Here is a 12,605-nt window from a genome sequence, read left to right as displayed (position 1 = left end):
CCTGATCTCTAGGAGTCCTCAAGATGGCCAATGGATATGGAGGAGTCCCTCAGTCATTATAGTAAGCACTGGTTTGAAAGAGCCCACACAGATGTGGCCAGATGTCTCTGAGAAGGAGAGAACCTTCATTGAGACAGAGGGGGTCAGAAAGGACTTCCTGGAAGAGGTGAGTTTTAAAGATGAAAAGAGTAAAATGAATCAGCCAAACAATGACAAAGGCATCCCAAGCAGAGGCAAGAGGGATTTTTGAAGACCTGGAGGCACGAAACTAGGAACATGCATTTATTTCAACAATGGCAGGAGCAAAGGACTTATGGCAGGTGGCATCAAGACATACAAGAACTCTCTTTGCCAGACAGGTCAGATGAGCTTCAAACACATAGCTCTTTGCACTGTCTTGGCCAGCCTCTGGCATCTGAAGAACTGCCCACAGTGAGAGGGAGATTAGGAAGGCGAAAAGGAGACCTGCTATATGCCTGCTAAGATAAGATAAGAAGGTCACCATTGTTTGTGAACTCTGCTTATGAACTCATTCCTTTGCCTTGCAGTTCAGTGGTTTGTTAGCTCTTGCAAATTCTCAGTATCTATTAATAGAAAGAGCCAGCCAACAGAATCTGGATTTGGGCTGTATTACTCCCCACAGTGGCCTAAAACCCCAGCAGAGAACTTAAACAGGAAAGCAGTTTGAGAATCTAGGCAGTGTTTGTGCCACCTCTCCCTGAAGGATATGCCTGCTTTCCACTCTCCTTGTATGCTTCACATTCAGCAAATTCATATCTCAACTCATGCTCTTCCCCCAACGTTCCTGATCCTTTAAGGTTTCCTAGCCCTACTGCAAAAGCCAGAAACCCAGGAAGCTCTCCACAATACCTCCCTCTCCTTCCTCCCACCCCTACCACTCTGCCCATCCAACACCAAACACAGTCAATTTCATCTACTATTTCCCTTCTGCTCATCTGACCAAATTGCTATAGCCACCGCCCACCTCTCAGGTGAGGGCCACCCAAGCAGGCTTTCGGTGAAGCCAGAACCAAGCCAGTCAGCACAATAAGGAAGCAGAAGCAACACAGCTTTACTTAATCTCTTATTTGCTCAGCCCAAGGTTTGTGGAGTACCCCAAATCCAGTCTCCTGAGTTCCTCCTTTGCAAAGGCTCTCAATAAAAGCCACTTTCTTCCTCAGATGAGGAGTCACACTCAGGGAGCCCATTCAATCACAGTAACAAGCTGCAACGTGGGCTGCAGGGAGGATTTGGTGCCTTGCCTGAATCCTCTGGAGATGCCAATGTATTGGGAGCCCAGAGGCCAAAGCCAGACCCATGATTATGGGAATCAAATCACAGTGGAGGCAAGCTGGGCTCTGCACAATGCCCCCACACACACTGTACAAAGAGACAAGCTATGGGGACAGCCACTGAATTCAAGAGTCTTCACCCCTACTGGCTCTACCATCCTCCCTCACCACAAGGGAAGCCATTTCCTTCCACCAAAGCAAGCAGATGGAAGAAGGCAATTTTGGGGAGGATAATGTGGGTGCCCACAGTAGCCTAGAAATCAATTCCCCCAAATAAAAGACAAAACAGGTATTAAAGAAGAGATCCAGCCATGTCTCTCAGCCTCAACTCAACGGAAACTTCCCTTCACTACATTCCCTACCAATGACCTTCCCATCTGTCAAGAAGGAAAAATGTATGTTGAATGAATGAACAAATGGAAAATGGAAGGAAGAAATAGGCTGAGGAGCTAGAGGGTGGGAGCAGCATGAAGGACCTGCTCAAAACCAAATGTTCATTCATTCTGTCTCCAAGCACCTACTAGGTACTCTGTACTTGGGCAGAATGCTTTGAACAGACATGCACGACCTATGAAAGAGAAACGTGGCAGGGAGAAAAGCACTCCCCTTCATCTCTCTGGGATGGCATATTTCCGAATACTATTTTAACGGCACCTCCTGTTTTCCTGACATTAAAGCCATGCCTAACAGCACATACGCAAATAAAAACTTCACTTTTTATTATATCCAGTACTTTGGGGCCTTGTGGTTTCTTTTCTGAGGAAGAACCTGTCATTCATCTCCTTGATTAAAAATTGATTTAATTTGGCTTTCATTAGGTAGGTACAAGGGGAAAACATACAGATTCACAGAGCTAATTCGCACAGCAACAGGACTGTGATGAGTGCTGGCGACTGCACAGTTGGGTCCCAACCCACCTCCGATGAAAGACAATTAAAAAGCTCACGATGTGGAGCTTAAGCTCCAGCCAAAAGGAATTATCTTCCCACAAGTGTCTCTACCAGATTTTGGGTTAATATAAAAATATTCAAAAGGAAAGGAAAGGAAACCCCAAGGATATTTAACATACAACTTAGAATTTCTCCATTTTTCAAATTCCCTTACAGGGAGAAAGGGCAAAGAGGTCTTTATTTTTCACTTCTACTATTCAAAACCTATCCCATTATTTGACATTGTCATAAAAATTTTCCATTTGTTGACAGCACAAAGCAGAGGAATGTATGGTGGCTGAGGAATTGCCAGCTGCTGTAAAGGGGCTGAGGTGAGAGCAGGAACAGCTGCAGAAGCCGTGGGAGCTGCGGTCCTTCCCAACACTCACTCAGCAACAGAGCTGGAGCCGTCTGAGCCTGAGATCAAACACTAGAGACTCAGGCCTACAGCAGGCGGAACTCCCTCTCCACCCCACTTCAGGATCCAGAACTCAGGGATTTCAAGCAAATGGGCAGACTTTGTTGCAATGTCAAAGGATCGTGGGGTAAAATGTCAGCACATTACAAGTACACACCTTGATTAAATGTCAGATGAATTATTCTATAACCAGAACATGAACACAATTTTATACCCCCATCTGCTTGAAACCATCCAACAGTTTTCCAGGGCCCTGAGGATCAAGGCCAAATTTCACACGCAGGCTGTCCACCATCAAGCCAAGATCAGTATCTCCAGCTTTGTCTCTTTCCTCTCCCTGTCTACTGTTGGCTTTATGAAACTTGTTTCCAGGGCTCTAAGACATCTTGTTTCCCACCTCCAGGTCTTTGTACACATCGTTCCCTCTGCTCGGAATTCTGTTACCCCTCATCTTTATGTGGCAAATTCCTACCATCCTAAAAAATTTCCTCCTCACCCTCAAAGACACTTCCTCCAGGGCATTGCCACTGACCCTCTCCACTGGACAGAATGTGTGCTGCAACAGCATGCATACCCCCCTGGATGACACCACTTACTACACTTATAATATGGTTGTCCCAAGCATCTTAAGAACAAGGACCATGTCCACTTTGCACAGCTCTCTTGGCACTTGACACAGGAGAAATGTTCAGTAAATTCTTAAAGGATGATTTAGATTCTATGTCAGGCTCACTTCTCAGTTCTATCCTAATTCACCCCCCTATACCCCAGCCAGTTATGTGCTCATCTTCCCTACACCCCAACCTCAACCTCTCACATTTCGGTCATTAATGGATAGCTCACCCAAGGCCTTAACCTCACACATGTTCAATCAGTCATGTAGGCAGCACATGCTATGTGCTGCATACAGTGTCAAGTAACCAAGATAGAGATGACCAAGCCACTTCTCCTCCCTTCTGGAAGAAAAGGCATATAAACAAAAAATTGCCCCCACGGTATGACAAGTATCGTAATGCAGAAAAACATGGGGTGAGGGCAGTGGAGGAAAGATTTCAGCCATTCTACCCACTGTTCCCTCCCCTCCCGAGCCATGTTCCAGACTAACTACTCTCTATCTCTCCTCATTCTCACAGAAATCTCTCCAGCACTCTTTCCCTGAATACCTAGCCCAGATCAGTATTCTCTAAGCTGGGCTTCCATTTAGCTCCAGATTAATTCAAATCCTTTTGGCTTCTGCTTTCTCATCTTCTTCAGTTCTTTTCCCCCAGCATGTCAGTCACATACATCCCTGCCTCTGCCCTAACCTGAACCAACTTGTCGAAACCACTATTTTTCCATCTCCTCCCTCAGCTGTCTTGGGTGATCACTTGACTTTTATGAAACATCTGCACTTACACAAACATACTTAACAATCCCTGTCTACAATGAAAAGAAAAGGGGACTCACAAGGCCAAAATACCAGAAAAAATTAAACCATCCTCAACACAGCCTTCTTCTTGTACTGCTTCCTCTTGCACATCCAAGTGCTAGGGCATCATGGCCTTCATGAGGATGCGACCAATCGTGTTACCTTTCCAGGGAGGTTACAGCACCCTTAATCCACGAGCCTCTGGGCTTGCATTCAGTCTCTGTGCATGCTAAGGTCACTCTATTTAGCCACACATTCACTTAAATCAACATGAGCATCCCTATGAGCCAAAAACCACGTTCCTCATAGTGCTGTGCACAATGTCTCATATGTAGCACATGCTCAATTAATGTCTATCACTGAATCTCTGAAAAGAAAAAAAAAAAAAAAAAAAAAGGGTGAGTTTCTCCCACCCCTTCCCCAGGAATACCCCAGTGCAAAAAATATTCTGCCCTACAGCCTGCGGTGAGAGAGCTCAGCCCTCCCACCCCACCCCTCCGGCAAAAAAGCCTCTTACTCATTTAAGCCCAGACTAGGGAGACCCTCACCCCAGCTAAGAAGATGCTGACACAGCCCTCCTATCAGTGTGCCTAGAGAGCCAGAGAAACCTGTGTTGTAAAACACCCTTTTAATCAAGTGACTTGTCTCCAGTTAGTGTAGATTTAGGGAAAAATTTTCTCAAGAAACCAGTTATAAATGGAGGGAAAGAAAAGAACAGAAATTAATGAACATAGTAATTATCCCCTGAAGTTGCAAATCAGAACAATTCCTCACTTGAAGACAAGTATGAAAAACAAGATTAAAATGCTTCAGGGATGTGTTCGTGAAACAGCAGGTAATAGAAGAGATAAAATGTATTTACAGTACCTCACTGGGGACATGTACCTTTTGGCTAATAGCTATCAGATACTAAATACCACTGTAAAAATAATATTCTTCCATGCTTCATTATGGAGCTAGAATTATCCATGGGAAAACAGCAATCCAGCAATCTACACTGAATGGTAACTGGAATAATTCCAGAGTCCAACCTTCTACCCAAGTGTCTGGCACAAGAAGGTCTAAGAGCCGGGTTATATACTCCCATCTGCTTAGTCTGCTAGGGCTACTACAATCAAACACCATAGACTAGATAGCCTGAACAACAGACGTGTATATTTTCTCACAGTTCTAGAGGCTAGAAATCCAGTATCAAGCCTGTTTGGTTTCTACTTAGAGTTCTCTTCCTGCCTTGAACACGAGCACCTTCTCCCTAGGCCCTCACATGGCACTGAGGAGAAAAGAGCTCTCTGGTGTTTCTTCCTCTGAGGACATAAATTCTATCAGAGCCCCACCTTTGTGACCTGATTTAACATTACTTCCTTACTCCAAATACTGCCACACTAGAAGTTACAATTTCAACATAGGCTTTTGAGGAGACATGAACACCCCCTGAAGTGTGAGACCTATTACCACACACCAGCTCATTCACTGAAAAAGGAAAATGGAGGAGCAGCTAAGAGAGTGGCCTTGAGGAAAAATGGAGGACTGGGTAAAAAAAAAAAAGTGGCCTGGGGATACACCAGCTGACTATGGGGTGGGGGTTAATGGCCAAAGATCCTAGAGCTATGAGGGCCAACCTGAGTGTTAGGGTAGGGGCAGGGGGCAGCCCCAAGTCAAATAAACTCTTAAGAAACTAGTCCTCTCTCTTTCACAGAAGATAGCTAAATAACAATAATAGTAATGTTTAACAGTAATGAGTAACAAACGTGGACATAAATAATAGTAGGTACTAAGTGCCAAGTATTTGGCCTGCAGGGTTTCATTTGAGCCTCATGGAAATGAGGCACAGAATATACAATTACCATTTTTATATTACAGATAAAGAAACAAACTTACATTGGTCAAAGTCACTTACCAAGGTCACCCAGTATGGCAGGCAGACCTTCAAAGAGATCAGGTCCTAAGGCCCAGAAGAACCTCTAAATTTTACCTTTTAAGGAAAAAAACGTATTTGCAGATATGATTAAGTTAAGGATCTTAAACCGATTATCCTGGATTATCAGAAAGGCCCTAAATACAATCACAGTGTCCTTATATGACATAGGCAGAGGGAGATTTGACACAGTCACAGAAAAGAAGGTGATGTAAAGACACACAGATTTGAAGATACTGAACTTGAAGTTGAGAGTATATGAACACAATCCAAGGAATGCCAGCAGCCACCAGCAGCTGGAAGAAGCAAGGAACAGATTCTGCCCTAAAGCCTCTGGAGGCAGTACAGCCCTGCCAACACCTTGATTTCAGCCCAGGGGTATTGACTTTAGACTTCCTGGCCTCCAGAACTAGGAGAGAATACACCTCTGCTGTTTTAAGCTACCATATCTGTGCTAACTTGTTACAACAGCCACAGGAAACGAATATACCCAGTTAGGAGAGCAAAGTCAGGGTCCAAACCTGGAACCTGGTGACTCAAGGCCTACACTCTCAAGCCCTGTGCTTTGCTCCTTTTCTGCACAAAGCCTCACCAAGCCAAACCTATGCTCTGTCTGATGGGTGACCCCACCAAGACTTGAAGTACTTAGCAGTGACAACTCCTCTGCTACAGGCCCCCAAACAAGTCTCTTCCCTTCTCCCATATCACAGGAAAGGCTTATCAATGGCCCAGCCATTATCTTAGTGTTTTAACTATCATGTAAGCAGTGAAACAGCCCATATTCCAAAAAATCCTGATGAGAAAGCACACCAAACCTTCTAATAAAGGCTTTCATCTAATCTGTTTGCACTTAACTGTTTTGCGCAACACCGCAAAGCTCCTAACCTCTGTTGCTCTGCTCCATCCAGTCTACAATTTCTTTCCCCTCAAAGACACATCTAGGAAGGAGTTATCAGCTCCAAATAGCTCAGTGTCCCTCTATCCTCTGCTCACCACCTGATGACTTCCCAGGAACACAGAGGAAAGGAGTGAGTTATACTGAACTCCTCTCTCTAAGCCCTTGGGGTAAATATTGGTGTGAGCAGGCTGGCCCAGAGGTGCCTCAAGTTAACCAATCCTGGAAACTAATAATCCTAACAAACAAATAAGAACACATTGTCAGAACAAAGGTACAGCATCCCAAAATGCACTTTTTGAACCTATTCTGACAAATATGGTTCAGCTTTAATTATTTTTAACACTTCAAAGTGCAGGTGGTAAAACACAGCAATGTGCGCTGTAAAAATAATGATGTCTTGCTAACGCAGGACATTTGTGGCTGATGTGGCTATTCAGTCTTTGCTGAGGAGCCAACACACAGATAGGATTTCTGGGAAAACAATCAACTTGGTGGATTACCAAAGGAGAAGACTTGGGACTTATTAGGCAGTGAAACAATAGGTAACTCATTTGAGGACCCAGAGTTCTCCCACTCTTGTTTTTGCTAGATGCTTTTTTCTTCTCTCCCTCAACCCCTTACCTTCAACGTTTTCTGAGCAATGTCCTACCTTCTTGTCTCTTGCCAAGAAGGTTCCATCTGATTTTCCATCAGTATCTCAAAATAACAACCATATCTAATATTCAGGGGGTATTTACTCACTCTATGTTGGGCACCAACAACCCTATGCCATTAGCCCCCTCTTAGAGATGAGGATGCTGCGACTCACGGGGATTAAATCACTTTTCAAGGTCAGAGAGCTAAACAGTGGCAGAGCCAGAATTACAAAACACATCTAACGCCAAAGTCAAGCTCTTAACATCAGACTCATATGACATCAATTCCTCAGATGAATTGATGGCCTTACCACTGTCACCTAGAGAAGACCTTAAAGAGACAAATCTACCTATTTTTGCCTAAGCTTCTGAGTGCTCAGAAAGATTGGCAAATATGTTCTTAAAATCTTCCACAAAATTCCCTTCACTGCTCATTTCCCAGAATCATCTGGAAAAAACAGTCAGTCCCAAGGAATCCTTGGGGTAATATGAATCAACTTGAACATGAAAGCAAGCTTACCCCAAGCTTACCCCTTTCCCAGGTGAACGAAAACCCCAAGGTTTAGCAGTACCTGAAGGCAGCTCACCTCTGCTCTCTCTACCTGTTTGAGACTCAGCAGGCAGGCAGTCAACACCAACATCTTCATTCCACTACCAGAGGAATAATGGAGAGTCCTCACATTTCGGGAAGAAAACCAAAAACCATAATAATGCAAAAAGGGAAGGATTACATAAGAAGAGAACAAAGCTCCAATTTCTATTTATCATGTATCAGCAGGTTCTGGTTTTTTAAGCTTCTTATTAAAATATTCTGGCTCCAAATTAGTTTTCTTTGCCTAGAGTAATTACTGCTTTAGCTCCCATCAAATGGGCCCCCAAAGATGTAGAAAAATGTAACTGAAAGGTTAACTTGTTCCATGGGAACTGCAGGGAGACTCCCTTACATCCTGTTCTGAAAGGCTATTTTGTTACCTCATAGGATAAAATCCCAGAATTTATCATGGTAAAGAGTTCTCCATTTCATCTCCCCTGGCAACAGGACTCACTGGGGCTAGACAGGCAGCGGGAAAGATGGTACCCAAAGAGAGAAAAGCCCCATTTTCTCAGGCAGCAGCACACGCACAAAACAGGCTCCCAAATTCTGCCCAAATCACTAGTACTGACATCAAATTCCAAAGCTACCTGTCACTGGCAGTAACACTGTCCCTTCTGACAGGGGGAAGCTCAGCAGGATGCCACGAGATTAGGTTCCATAACAGCAAAGAGAGGGAATGGAGAAGGAATGTAAACCATAAATTAGGGCTGGAAGTCCTGACGCTTCTCCTGCCAAGAGCTGGCAAGGAAAGACTGAATCAACCTTCTAGAAAGGTAAGACCATGAAAGGGGATGTTAAAATAAATTGAGAGAGAAAAAGGAAAAAAGATCAGAGAAGAGAAGGAGTCTTATTGCACCAGGTTTGCAATGTGTCTGCTTTCAGAGCTAAAGCTCAGTATAGCAGGTTCTTTAAGGTTTATTTTAAGAGCTTTGAGGCCTTTTGGGAAAGAAAAAAAGAAAAAAAGGAAAACCTCCCTGTTTCTATCTTTCACAAAGTCTCCAGAGTGTCACTGTAATGGAAGGCGTTTACATGAAACAGGATGAATTCCTCCTAGAGGACCATCCATTCTTCAGAAAATGAATGTGTTCACGTGTGTACACACATGTGTCTAAGAGAATAGAAACATTTGAGAGCTATTTCCATAGCGGTCCATTATTTTTGTTATTGTTATCTGAGTATAGCTTACACACCAGGTTACATCACTTCCAGGTGTACAGTATAGTGATGCAGCAAGTGTAGCTACCATCTGTCACCATACCATGGCTTTTACAGTGTCATTGACTCTACTCCCTATTCTGTGCCTTGGACACCCAGGACTCAATCATTCCATAAATGGAAGCCTGTATCTTCCATTCCTCCTCACCCATTTTGCCCACTCCCCCTACCCTACCCCTCTCTCCTTCCAGCAACCATCAGTTTGTTTTCTGTATTTATAGGTCTAGAGCAGTCTATCATTCTATGGGACGCATAGGTAAAGAATATGAGGGCAAGGATGCAAGGTCTCATCCTCCAAATCCTTGTGAATACATAAAGATTGACAATTCATTTTGAAGAAGTTCTCACTCAGGATTTAGAAAGGAGAGAAAAATCAATGCAAACCAAAATAAAGGGATGCAAGTTTGTTTACTTTTTAACCAAAAGTAAGTTAATTAATTAATTAGTTAAACAGCCTGATTAAGCAGAGAAATTGAGGCCATCAACACCCATGAATGTCAGGAGCATCTTTGATTTGGGGACTCACTGGCTAATCCACCTTTAAATGATACCAAATTATGGAGGACAATCACAACGGGGTATAAGAGTATAAAGGGCATTTTGCCCACCCCAACCACACTTCTACAATCACAGAAGAAGACATGTTCTAGCCTGGCAGGTGGAAGAGATGGAGCTTAGCATGCTACCTACAACTCTGGCCATAAAAGAAAGCTGTGAAAGATTCTGAAAGCAAACACTCTTCTGAGTAAGAACTGCAGAAACACCTCCAAGGCAAAGAAACAGAGCACAGAAGAAAGGAATAGGGATTATCAATTAGCCGAGAAAGGATTAAAGAAAGGAGGTGAAAGAATTAAGAAAAGGCTCAATAATTTTTGAGCCCAGAAAAAGCTGGTCCCGAGAGCCACTGTTCTACCACCTTCTGTCACCTTCTTGTACCAGAATCTTCAAAAACCTACCCTGCGGCTTATAGCTAAAATTCCTGCTATAAGGGGGGTTGGGAGCTTCACCAAAAGTGGACTTGTAAGTAAGTTTAAACATAAATTAAAGATTACCCCAAATGGATAGAGGATAGTCAGTAACTACAGCACAGTAAGACACTGATTCCATGGTACAGAGTGTGACTACTGATCTTGGGGTCGTGAGCTCCAGCCCCATGTTGGGTGTAGAGATTACTTAAAAATAAAATCTTTAACAACAACAACAAAAAAGGTGGTTGCCAGAGTGACCAAATACCCTGAGTTAACCACAAGGCTAAGTCCTTCAAAGGTGGAAAATGAGCAAGGACATAACTGACAAGGAGGCTGTTGCAGTCTTTATCAATAAGGGAGAGCTTTATCAATAGGAAAAGTCAACAATACCTAAGACAGATTAAGATAACCCCATGCTTAGAGGAAGCTTTGGGTAGAAGAAAGGGAGTTTTGGAAATGAGTGGAGCCTAGTACCTACAGAGCTATGGTTCTTGAGGCATACAAAACCTTTAAAGCAATATAAGCCCACCCCTGCTGCTCACCTTGCTCCAGACACCCTTCTCCTGCTCATATCCATGCCTGGGACTTTATTCTCTCAATTCAAGACCAAGTCTTCGAGGACTAATCAGATTTAGGACCCAAACATTTACAAAGGTGGCTGGAGTCCCACTTACTCCTGAGCACCTCCCCGTATAGTTCCCCAGAATAAAAGGCCCTCTGCCAAAGGAACAGTTAACTAACTGGTCCAGGATCTCTCACTCATACCGTTACTATTACCCATGAAAAACCAGGCCACTGCCATAAAGCAGCACTATCCTCTCTTACCTCTCCATGTCTTACTTTGTTACTCACTCACATTTTGTGAATTTGTTTCTATCTGGCCGGTGTCAATTTGTCAATTCTTCTCTAATGTCCTTGTCTAAGAACTTACACAGTATTGCAGAAAGTGTTGGTAGAAAATCAGAGTGAGACAAATTTGCCATGTCCTGGTGAGCTTTCTTGTTTGTTTTATTCCAAGCAAATGCACTAAGGCTTGCTTCCTGAGAACACCTAAAAATCAATGCACAAAGTCCAGCAACCACAAACTCCCCTTTCTAATAACAAAATGCCAAGAAGAAAGAGAGCCACATAAACTAAAGTCAGGGAAAACTGCCTCTCCTCAGAAGGTTCCAATTAATGGGGGAAGGGGGAGGCACTTAATAAGTAATGAACAAGAAATTAAGTCATCTTAGTTTCACTTATTTACAAAACAAAGCAATATGAATATGAACACCTGTGTAACCAGATTCTGAGTAATAATAGAATCCTTTGTCACTCACAAGCTCATTCAACAAACGTATGATCATCTACTATGTGCCAGGCACTGTTCCTAGCACTGTGAATACAGCTGTGAACATGACAGACATGGTCCCTATTCTCATGGAACTTAATTCTGGCGGAAGGAAAAACAGAGAATCAACAAGAAGCAAACAAACAAGAAAAATATCAGATGCCTATGTTAACAGTGACATAAGCAGTTACTTTATAACAGAGGAAAGGCAGGCCCCTTTTTCCTAAGTAACAGCAGAACTGAGATATGAATGACAAGGAGCCCATCAAGTGAACATAACGGCAGAGTATTCCAGGCAGAGGGTACAGTGAGAGCAAAGGCCCTCTGTACAAGGTCACTGTGATGAAAACATATGAGGCAAGGGGCAGAGTTAGGACACATGGCTGCCAAGGCAGGCCAGGATCTGTTCATGAATGGCCTGCAATCGAAGTAAAGAGTTTGGACTTTATTCTAAGTACAAGACTGTAAACCTGCAGAGGGTGTGAGACAGGGGAGTGACAGACTCCCTAAGAACTTACTGAGTTGATTGTTGAATCCAAGCAGAGACTGACTTTTCAAAAAAATTAATCTAGCCACAAAAATTAGAAGACTGTAATTTCCTAAGAAAAATGCTTAATTGTTTTGTAATCTATCAGTGCTATGGCAGAATATTATCTGTTCTATGAATATGTACTATGTGAAAGACACTGCATGTTGTTTTATTTAAACCTCCCTCACCCAACACTCCCAAGTAGATATTATCATTTCCATTTTACAGATGAGGTCTCCAAAGCGAAAAGAGAGGAAGGGAAGTGTAACTTCTCCGAGGCCACAAAGCATGTATATGGAAGAGCCAGAGCTGAAACCCAGGTTGGTCTGCCTCAGAAGAGCCAGGTTTCCCAGCCACTTTGTTGTATTGACTCTACCCTCTTCCCTGACAGGAGGAAGAGAGACAACACTTCTGGTTTACCACTCAAGCCTTCTGCTTACTGCTTTCTGCTCTAATTTAAGCAGTCACTCACC

The 12,605-nt window shown here is 43.3% G+C and overlaps 1 protein-coding gene across 6 annotated transcripts in view; it reads right to left on the bottom strand.

Moving 5' to 3' along the window:
• SIL1 (SIL1 nucleotide exchange factor) overlaps nt 1-12,605 on the bottom strand; it is a 214,102-nt gene that overhangs the window by 180,111 nt on the left and 21,386 nt on the right. For 3 of the 6 annotated variants that reach the window (XM_032336565.1, XM_032336567.1, XM_032336571.1), the window contains exon 2: nt 5,945-6,019. The exons of the other annotated variants lie outside the window; for them this stretch is intronic. The gene's annotated coding sequence lies outside the window, so the exon portion shown is untranslated. The remainder of the gene's footprint in view (nt 1-5,944; nt 6,020-12,605) is intronic. 6 annotated transcript variants of the gene reach the window in all.

Source organism: Mustela erminea, chromosome 3 (genome assembly GCF_009829155.1).
Source record: "Mustela erminea isolate mMusErm1 chromosome 3, mMusErm1.Pri, whole genome shotgun sequence".
In the NCBI taxonomy this organism is placed as follows: Eukaryota; Metazoa; Chordata; class Mammalia; order Carnivora; family Mustelidae; genus Mustela; species Mustela erminea.
The sequence above is the reverse complement of the archived record's forward strand: the minus strand, read 5'-3'. Positions and strand labels throughout refer to the sequence as shown.